Here is a 10,000-nt window from a genome sequence, read left to right as displayed (position 1 = left end):
GCAATAAATATATAAATAAAAGATAAATATGAATATATACATTTGTAAATATAGTTTAATAAATAAATAAATAAATCATTTTTTATTTTAAAAAGTATATTTATATTTTTTTCACCACACTTTAATATCCTAATGCCACATTTCCAATCCTTAAATGCAAATGAATGGTTATCTCACAGATTCAGTCGAGGGGCTGGAAGGCAGGGGCCACCACCCGGTTCCGCTTGACCGGCCACAACCTGTGCACCACGTGCGACAGCTCTTGTAGCACGGTGAGAGGTCCAACCCGCCGGCTCGACAGCTTGGGGGCGAGGCCCTTCTTCCTCTCCGGAGGGTAGACCCACACCTGGGTCCCGGGTGGAAAGTCTGTCGCCCGGCGGCGGGAGTCTGCGGGAGGCCCGCTTTCTGTCAGAGCCCGGCGTTCGTTCAGGCTCGCCTGGCCCACCCGGGCACCCCCGGCCCTGGGGGGCCGCCCGAACACCAGGTCAACTGCGGCACGGAGCTTACGACCCCCGGGCCCACGACCCCCGCTGCCGGCAACGGCCATTGCTACCAGAACACAAAAGTTTGAACAAAAATCTCCTGATATATTGATTTAGGAATTAAAAAAAACAAACATGCGATTATGATTGCTGTTTATTTGGTCAAATAAAGATTTGTTTAATTGTTTACATTTTACTTTACTTGTAATTGTAATTGTAATGAAATGAAATGAAATGAAATCTGTGCTGAAAGTTTGATCAGCACAACTGAAATGAAGTGAAACATAAAATTGCATTTTCTTCAGAGATGTTTGGTTTTGGCTCTGTCACATTCTTCTCATGGGGGACTCTTGATTGACAGTCCCATCACCGGGGGCCCTTCTCGTGCTGTTACATGCTGACAGAGTTTGTTTGCAGTGTGATAACTTCACATTCTTTATCGCTTTTCTTTCTCCTTCTGAAGTGTGTTTGGCTTTTGCAGCAGTGACTGTGATGTCCAGTTGGCTCGATCACCACGGACAAATGTCCACAGTGTGAGCAGCTTTTGATAGCAGAGTCCACTCGATGGAACGTTCCCAGCTGATCCGGGAATAGAACCAACAACTTGCTGGTCATCGTCCAGCCCAGCTGAGTGTTCCCTAATCCTGCACTAATGGCTGCGACAACCTCTGACTTTACCTTCGGTGGATTTTCAGGTATTATATGCAGATGCAAGCCCATTGCAACAAGCCAGTAATTACACCTTTCCCAAAGATGAAGAATTATCTTTTTTTTTTTTTTTTTTTTCCCCCATTAGTCCCATTGTTCTTTGATGCGTTTGGGGTTGGAACAGCCGAGCTGTGAGATAAGACGAGTTGGATCTAATCACCACGGCGTTGCCTGCCAGGACGAGTCAAAGCCAAAACAAAAAGTCATTAAACAAATCTCTCTTTGTGTTCCTGGTTCCCTGGCTCTTCCTCCCCCGGCGCACGGTGACACCGTTTCTCTGCCTGACTCTGCAGCTCTGCCTGCGTCCTGTCTCTCCCTCTCCTTCATTTTTATCTGCTCTCTCCTGCACTCTTTCTTCCTTTCCTTCTCTCTTCTCTTTTTTTTTTATCTTACTAGGCATTTCTTAAAAATACACTTTTCTCTGCGTGTGTGTGTGTGTGTGTGTGTGTGTGTGTGTGTGTGTGTGTGTGTGTGTGTGTGTGTTTATATACCATGGGCTGTTAGATTGATATTTTATCTCATTGGTCTTTTTGTAAATGAAGAGATTGTATTCCCATATAACCCTGCGTTAGATGTGGCGCTCTTCCTTACTTTGCCGGATTCCCGGAAGTCGCAAGACACAAAATCTGTGAGTCCATGATGAGTATCCTGAAAATTGTAAATAATCACGTGAAACGTCAACCGTTTTCCCGTTTCACGGATTAGTAACCCATCGAAAAACTTGGACACAAAACAAAAATAATCCGCAGAAACTTGTGACCACGTCGAGTAAGTCCACCCCGACTGTGGGAACGAATGAAAAAACTAAAAACCAGAACCTGTGAAATTGTAATTAGTCACACGTCAAAATGTAATCCGTCACTAACATGGACGCGGTGTATTGCTGTACATTTTGTGTTTGTAATTGATAATATTGATGAAAAGCCACAACATCTGTTCTAACATCACGTCCAGACACGTTAGAAACCTAAAGGTTAAAACCCAGGACCTTAAAGCCTGGGTAAATAAGGATCGATGGCAAGGGAAGGGATTAATTATCCTTCTCGGCAGGTTAGGTGGTCCAGAGTTGCCGAACGGGGAAATATAAATTGGCAGAAATATAAAAATACACAGACAGGGAAATTGAAAACCGCCGTTATCCGCTGGGACGAGTACTGGCAATTTAAATAAGAAAACCAGTCTGAAAACCGGAAAATGCAGAGTCAAGGTCAATAGAGGTCAGCTAAGCAATACCGTTCTCTAATTAAACCCTACGGGGCGTTTTTGTAGTTCTGAGACAAAGAGCTTTGTTACCAGCGGAAGCAATGACTGCGGCAGCCCAGAGCCAGGACTCCTCTCGCAGCGCTGCATATGGATTGAGGAACGCTGTGGTCCGTGCCTCGCTGGCACCCGTCAATACTATCAGCAACTAAATCAATAACATCAACACATTTAGTCATATTTAGTCAGTAAAATCTCTCTGATTGGATTCCATCCTTCTCGCTGTCTCTCTGCCCTTTTCCCTCAACACGCGGACTGCTTTTGGGACCCCCACCCCCCCGGCGCCGGCAGTCATTTCCACGTGTTGTCCAAACATGTGAGTCCGTCTTCACACAATTACACTGTCGCTCTCTATTTATTATTATTATTTTTATCCCTCCCACAATGTCGACACTCTCTCGCTACCTCTTTCCTCTCTGGCGCGGTGACTTCCGACAAAAGAAATCCAATTTTTTTGTGTCCAATTTTCGGCGAGGCTTTTTGTGATGAAAATGAAGAGCGGCTTTCTTTGACGAAATTGGCGCCGCGGTCGCGCTTTGACCTCTGGGAGAGAGAAAGAAAGAAAGAAAGGGTTTCTGTTTAAAGACAACCTTGAATACTTGACGAAATCACCTTCCGCAGATCAGCTCTGCCGCAGCTCCTGCATGGAGCAGAGAGAAAAACAATTTAAATTTAAAATAAAGAAATAATAAACAAAAAATAGATATATTATTATTATTATTATTATTATTATTATTATTATTAATAATAATAATAATAATAATAATAATAATAATAATAATAATAATGTAATAATAATAATAATAATATTTTTTAACAAATATAAAATATGAATATTTATATAAAAATATATAAAATCGATATAATTCATTTTTATAAAGATAATCAGTATATGACTAACAATTTGTCCGTACTGTTTAGGGATTCAAACCTCCAAACCTCTGGTGCCTATCCTTTGGCCCACACTGTACCGCTGCAATGTGAATTTGGATGAACTCTTGGTGTGCTGAGTTGAGACCCGTCCCGGTGCAGTTGAGCCAAAGATCTCTCATCGCCTCCTCCCAGGGGTGAAGGAATGAGGCTTTGGTCTTCCTAGGAGACGTCACTTCTACTTCAATTACACAAGATTGTTCGTGTTGGCGTAGAAGAATACAACCTCTTTAATTATAACAGTTCAAATTACTAAATCTAATGAGGGTTGAAGATGTTTTTGTTTTGGGCATTTAAACTACCATCATCATCATAATCGGGGGATGGTGGCTCAGGCGGTAGAGCTGGTGGTCTAGTGATCTAAAGGTTGCTGGTTGGATCCCAGGCTCCTCCTGCTAGCATGCTGTAGTGTCCTTGAGCAAGACAATTAACCCCTCATTGCTCCTGATGGCTGCGTCCGTCGGTGTTTGAACAATTGTAAGTCGCTTTGGATAAAAGCGTCTGATCAATGACTAAAAATGTAAAATGTAAAAAAATGTAAAATCATCATCATCATCATCGTCGTCATCATCACCATCTCACCCTGGTTCACTCAGAGCCAAAGGGAGCGGAAAATAAACACTTCTTTATTCACCATGGATCACAAAGAGGGTCCAGGGTCGTTCAGTGGGTTGAACAAATACTCCTCTCTGACTCCTCTCCATCTGGAATATCCTCTAGCAATTGGTGCTCTATTTAAACGATAGGTCTGACATTTTTCACATGTTTTTTTTTCAAGGTTTTGTTTTTTTTCTTTTTTACTTTGCCCCATTGTCATTGGGGCAAGTCAATGTCCAAGGACACTTTCCATTCATATCAGAAGTGAGAGATCTTTGGATAAACACGCCTACAGGGGAATTAAATACCTTTGGCACATTCTCCTCCTGCCTTGGGTGCCGTAGTGAGAAGCGAAAAGACTTCTGCAGCAGCACTCTCCCTCTAATGATAAGCATGAAAGCAAAAAGATGGAAAGATAGATAGACTGGAAAAGAAAATAATGTAAGCAGGTAACTGTGACAGACGAGGGGGGCGTGGCTGGCTTGGCCGGCTTCTCCCGGGTCTGCCCAATAAGCCTCCGCGCCAATTGGTCGGACCCGGCTAGGAGAGTCTTCTCCCACGTGTTGTTCTGTCTTTCAGTGGAGGGCAGAGGCGCAGGACGATGAAGCACCTGCGGTCCGGAGCGCGTCCAAAAGAAAACAAGCTCTGCCATTCAGTTCATCTAGTTCATCTATCTGTTTTGCGAGCGAGCGCTTTGTAACCAGCATGAATAAAATCCTCGCCGTGTCTGCGCTCCACTGCTCAAATGACTCTGTCTCCCTCCCTAAACCCGTACATGTGGCTAGGAACTCCCACGGCAACAAAAAATGTAAGCGGTAGAAGCAGCATCTTGCAGAGCGGCCATTGGGCCTCCATGCCCTCAGTAATGTGTCACTGTCGTGGTCGGAGACTGGTCGGCTGCTCGGTAACTTTGTTTACCCCTGGCAGCCAGCTCGGCAAAATCTTTTAAGTGTCAATCAATCATATTCAACCACCCCCACCCCTTCCCCGCAACCCCTCCATATGAGAGCCCTGCGGCCTGGACTAGCTGCCCGTCAATCACTGAGTCAAGCAAATGGGGAAGAGGCAAATGACGGAAGAGGGAGGGGGAGAAAAAACACCAAAGACTGCATGGTGTTGAAGGATATCTCGGCACGTTTGAAGTCTCTCGGCTCACCAAAGCACGCTGCATGTTTTTCTACAATTTACATACAAGTCACCTGAAGGTGTGTGTGTGTGTGTGTGTGTGTGTGTGTGTGTGTGTGTGTGTGTGTGTGTGTGTGTGTGTGTGTGTGTGTGTGTGTGTGTGTGTGTGTGTGTGTGTGTGCGTGCGTGTGCGTGTGCGTGTGTGTAGTGGTCGGGAGAAATCTCTCTGCTCTTCAGTCAAACCCGATCAAATGGCATGATAACAGTCCATGACTTCTTATATTCTCTTTTGACTTTCAGGCTTCCTCTAGACTTTTTAATTATTTTGGATTAGTTGCAGACCTGGCAATATCTGCTGCCAGAGTGACTCTGTGATAGATATTTGGGATTTGGTCTTCTGCAATTTAGGCAATTCAGATCAAAGCCATCTTCCCCCGCTGTAAAGGTGACGAGTGATATTAATGGCTCATCAGTGCGAGGACAAGTACTAACTGGATCTCTTCCCGTGCAGCGACATTGTTTCCTGCACATGCACTATGCAGCACATAGATACATCCGGATTCGCATACCCAAATGCATGGCTGAATAGTTTCATTTGTCCAATGGAAAAGGCAATTACAATAACAATAGCAATGTGGGGGGAGAAACGGTCAACCGGGGAAGCAAGGCAAAAGGTAGAAAAATATTACAAAGAAAGTGAAGGACAGAGGGGTAGAACAAGGGAGAGAGAGAGAGAGAGAGAGAGAGAAGACATGGACTGCATGTCTTCCATACCATTGTATTTGCGAAAACAAGCATATTCCTGCGTGGCCACCAGCAGATGATGACGGTTGACTGATCTGCAAGTATGTTGTTTTAACTAGTTGCACATAATTCATACCCCAGACCAAAGATGCAGGGTTTAATTTGGTGGGGAAAATCCTATCTGGAGCTGAGCTGAAGGGAGAGATTGAGAGAGAGATAATGGTAGATAGATAGCTAGATAGATAGATAGATAGATAGATAGATAGATAGATAGATAGATAGATAGATAGATAGATAGATAGATAGATAGATAGATAGCTAGATAGCTAGATAGATAGATAGATAGATAGATAGATAGATAGATAGATAGATAGATAGATAGACATTTAGGTAAAGTAGAAAATCCTTTTTGCTCTTAAAAAAAAACCAGCTCCTTTATCCAACTCATCATCTAACAGGGGCTGGCATGCGGGTGGGTGGTATTTAAACCAAAGCTACCCCGATAAGGGCAGATAGCTGCAACCCTCTAGGGGTAGCTGCAGGGGTCAGTGGGGTACTGAGGTAATTGGAGTTTAGCTGAAGTCATGCCCTCAGCCTCAGCCTGTGTGCAACCCTGCAACAAGCCTAATCAAGTCTGCAAGGGTTTTCAGTGAGACATAAGTCGTCTTGTAACGTCTGAAAGCCCTTTCTCATGTAATTTGCTTTTCATTGTCAATATGCTTATTTTTATGTCTCTGTTTGGGAATTTGATTTAGTTGAGGTTTTGAAAATGCGCAAGCTGGCTTTTTTTTTTTTTTTTTTTTCAACTCACTTTCGTACAACGACTTAATCCTGATTTTCATCTCCTATTTTTGCTTTTGGTTTTGCTATTGTGTTTTGTATCTGTTTATGTTCTTTATTGGTGCAATCCTGTTTGAGCACTTAAATAAGCACGGAATCTCTCGAGAGTTGCTTTGATCCTTATCATGCTGCCTTTCAGGCTGCGTCCATGATGGTTTGGAGAAAAATATTTTTTCTTTGAGGAAATATTTATTCAAAGTATTTAATGGTTGCATGAGTGCAACTGGCAGTGTAAGTGCCTTTCTCTATTGAGCCACACAGGGAATGGAACCTACAACTCTGGTGGTGTTGGTGGCTTGCTCCACCGATTGATTTTGAGGGAGGGGCCTAACTCTTGGAAGTTCTAGTGGTCTAGTGTACTCATAACCATGGATTTGTCGTAGGGTTAGGTATCATATATAGGCGCCGATCCAGGAGAAGGTCGGGCACCATGGGAAAAATGCAGAGGGAGACAGGGGTGCAAATTGAGCATTGCGAATAGAGAGGGAGCAATTGTAATTTGCTCTGCTGTACGTCCCCGTGCCCCAGCGCTCAGCTCTGTGTCCACACACACACACACACACACACACACACACACACACACACACACACACACACACGCACACACACACACACACACACACACACACACACACGCACACACACACACACACACACACACACACACACACACACACCCGCACCAACAGACCCAGTCTGTAGAATAAATATTTGAAAGCAATACAGATTGCCTGATATTTATATACTACAGTATATATTTATATATTATATTTTGAATTGTCACCTGGTGCCTGAATTTTGTAACCTGGGAACCAGACAGATCTGCAAGCTCAGATATATGATATGTCTGGCCACCCTCCCATTCAAACTGATTTCCATCCGACCTTGCCAGGGTCGGGCCACTCACAACCGTTTATCTAATATTTCCTGGGAGACAACCCCCCCCCCCCCCCCCCCTTAATGTGCCCCACCCCCCCATGTTCAAACAAAACCTACAGCACTGCATGACTGACTTTATCCTCTGCATTCTGACACTTCCCAAAACCTATCCCCTCCTTTCTTTTTACCGTTACCCGACCCTCCTCACCGAGCAGCCAGGAGCGGTTGAGCCTCCCGTCGACGAGGGGAACCTGCTGACAGACACCTCCAGCGTCGGCTCAGGAGGAAACCGGTCAAGACAGTGAGTGACACTGAAGTGTGAGCCATAGAGGCTGCGCCCATTAGCCTGCCGTGCGTGAGGAGGCTGATGGAGGTGTGCTGACAGCTGTCCTTTCACTGACCGCCACACCGTATGCGACCGGGCGGAACTACAACAGGGCGCGGGGCCGTCTGCGGAGGTCTCAGCGGAGCTTTGGCTGAAGGATCTGGTGTTTGTTTGGTTAGTAGCACTTCACTCCACAGCGGCTTCGTCGCAGTGTTAACCTGGGCTTTCGCCGAATGCAGAGTGTTGTAAGTGGCTGATTATACTGTCCAAGTACTTCATAATAATCTCCCCGGGTCTACAAGGCAGTCGGTCAACATATCCCTGGGTCAACAAGTGATTTTATGTGTGTGTGTGTGTGTGTGTGTGTGTGTGTGTGTGTGTGTGTGTGTGTGTGTGTGTGTGTGTGTGTGTGTGTGTGTGTGTGTGTGTGTGTGTGTTAGGTTGTGTATGTGTACAATGGATGGTCCGCATATGTGTCTCCAGGTCGACATCATTCCGGGGCGACAGATAAGTAAAGAACACAGCAAGTAACACTATTTCAAGCTCGGATCAAAACCATCTCAAACTTGTGTGACAGCTTTCCCTAATTACCTTAATCAATTTGCTCTCAGAGACATGACAGGCACATGTCGGAACGCTTGTTGTGACACTGACCTTGTCGCATTTCTGGTGTAGAGACAGAAAGTTTCTTTCGTTTCCTGTTGCGCTCCTTGTAAATCAGCCCTGACAGGCGTGTCGGCTAATTGCCTGAAATGCGCACGTCCTCTGGGCTGGTTTGATTTTTATTTCACTGAATTAGCAGCATGTTGTTGTCAGCGCAGAGTGTTATGTAAACCAGGTTCTGTCTTAATTCCGCCCTGGCTCCGTGTTCCCTTCTGAGGTGCACCTGGAGGTTCTGGTGGCCATGTGCCCACCTTCTGCTGTGATTTATTTCTAGATATTATCCAGCCCCCCCCCCCCCCCACCCCCCATCCTTCTGTCCCCTTACCTTTCACTCTTTTATCTCTTTCCTTCACTTTGACTCTATCGATTTCGCTCTCTATTTTCTCTCCAAATTGTCGCCGGAGGTTGTACTCGCCGGAAGTCGCTTTGGTGAAAGCTTGCGAGTGACGCCGTGTGAATGTCTTCCCTTTAGTGTCCGCTCATTTTCTTGAATGATAATTGTCCTCTTCTCTCCATCCCCTCCCAACTTTCGTTCTCCTTTCTCTTTCCGTGCTCCCTTCATCCCCCCTCGTCCTCCCTCCCTCTCTCCGCAGGTCCATGTGTGCTCTCTCTCTCTCCGCTGTGTAAATGTCAGCTCTCCCTACCTTGGCCTGGATACGCAGGGCATCCTGCCTCAGGGAGGCTTTGGCCCACTGGTGGCATCTCCTGTTCCAGGTTTCAAGGGATAAGACAGGGTTTATTTAAAGGGGTAGCAGAGGATTATTTATACTCTAAAAGGTTTAAAAAGGTAATGCTTATCCCTAACGGCTCTAGGGATCGTGATCTGTAGCTAATCCTGGTCGACGGCCACCCCAGGAAGGAAGGCTGAGAGAGAATTTCCTTCTTTTTCCTATTAACACCATTATTATGATTATTATGGTTTTTATGATTATTATGATTCTGATTATTATTATTATGATTATTATTATTATTATTATTATTATTTTGTTCCTTCATCTTTGGTAAGTTGTTGTTGGTCTGAGGTCGTGCCAGTGTTTCGGGGTGTTATTACAATGATGATGATGATGTCGCTGTACTTGATGTCGTCATTTTCTCATCATTTCAAATGTTGAACCCACGGTAGAAGTCGGCTCATCCTGTTTCTTCCCCCTTGAGTAAAGAGTGATCACCGAGGTCCACTTTCCATTAACTCGGCATTCTCCAGCAGCACTAATTTAGTAATTCATGGTGGAGGCTCTCCGCGTCGAGGCCTCTAATGACGACTGATATCCTGAATTACTGCTGAATTTATTATCATGATAATCACATTAGACAGCCTTAATATCAGTATACAGCACATAATTGCTCGGGTGAGTGTGTCAGACAGGGGAGCATTAAAACACTAATGTTATAACCGTTCTCTTTTCCACCCTGGTACACACAGTATATGTACAGCATTTTTACGTAA

This window comes from Zeus faber (genome assembly GCF_960531495.2).
Source record: "Zeus faber genome assembly, chromosome: 10".
Lineage (NCBI taxonomy): Eukaryota > Metazoa > Chordata > Actinopteri > Zeiformes > Zeidae > Zeus > Zeus faber.
The sequence above is the reverse complement of the archived record's forward strand: the minus strand, read 5'-3'. Positions refer to the sequence as shown.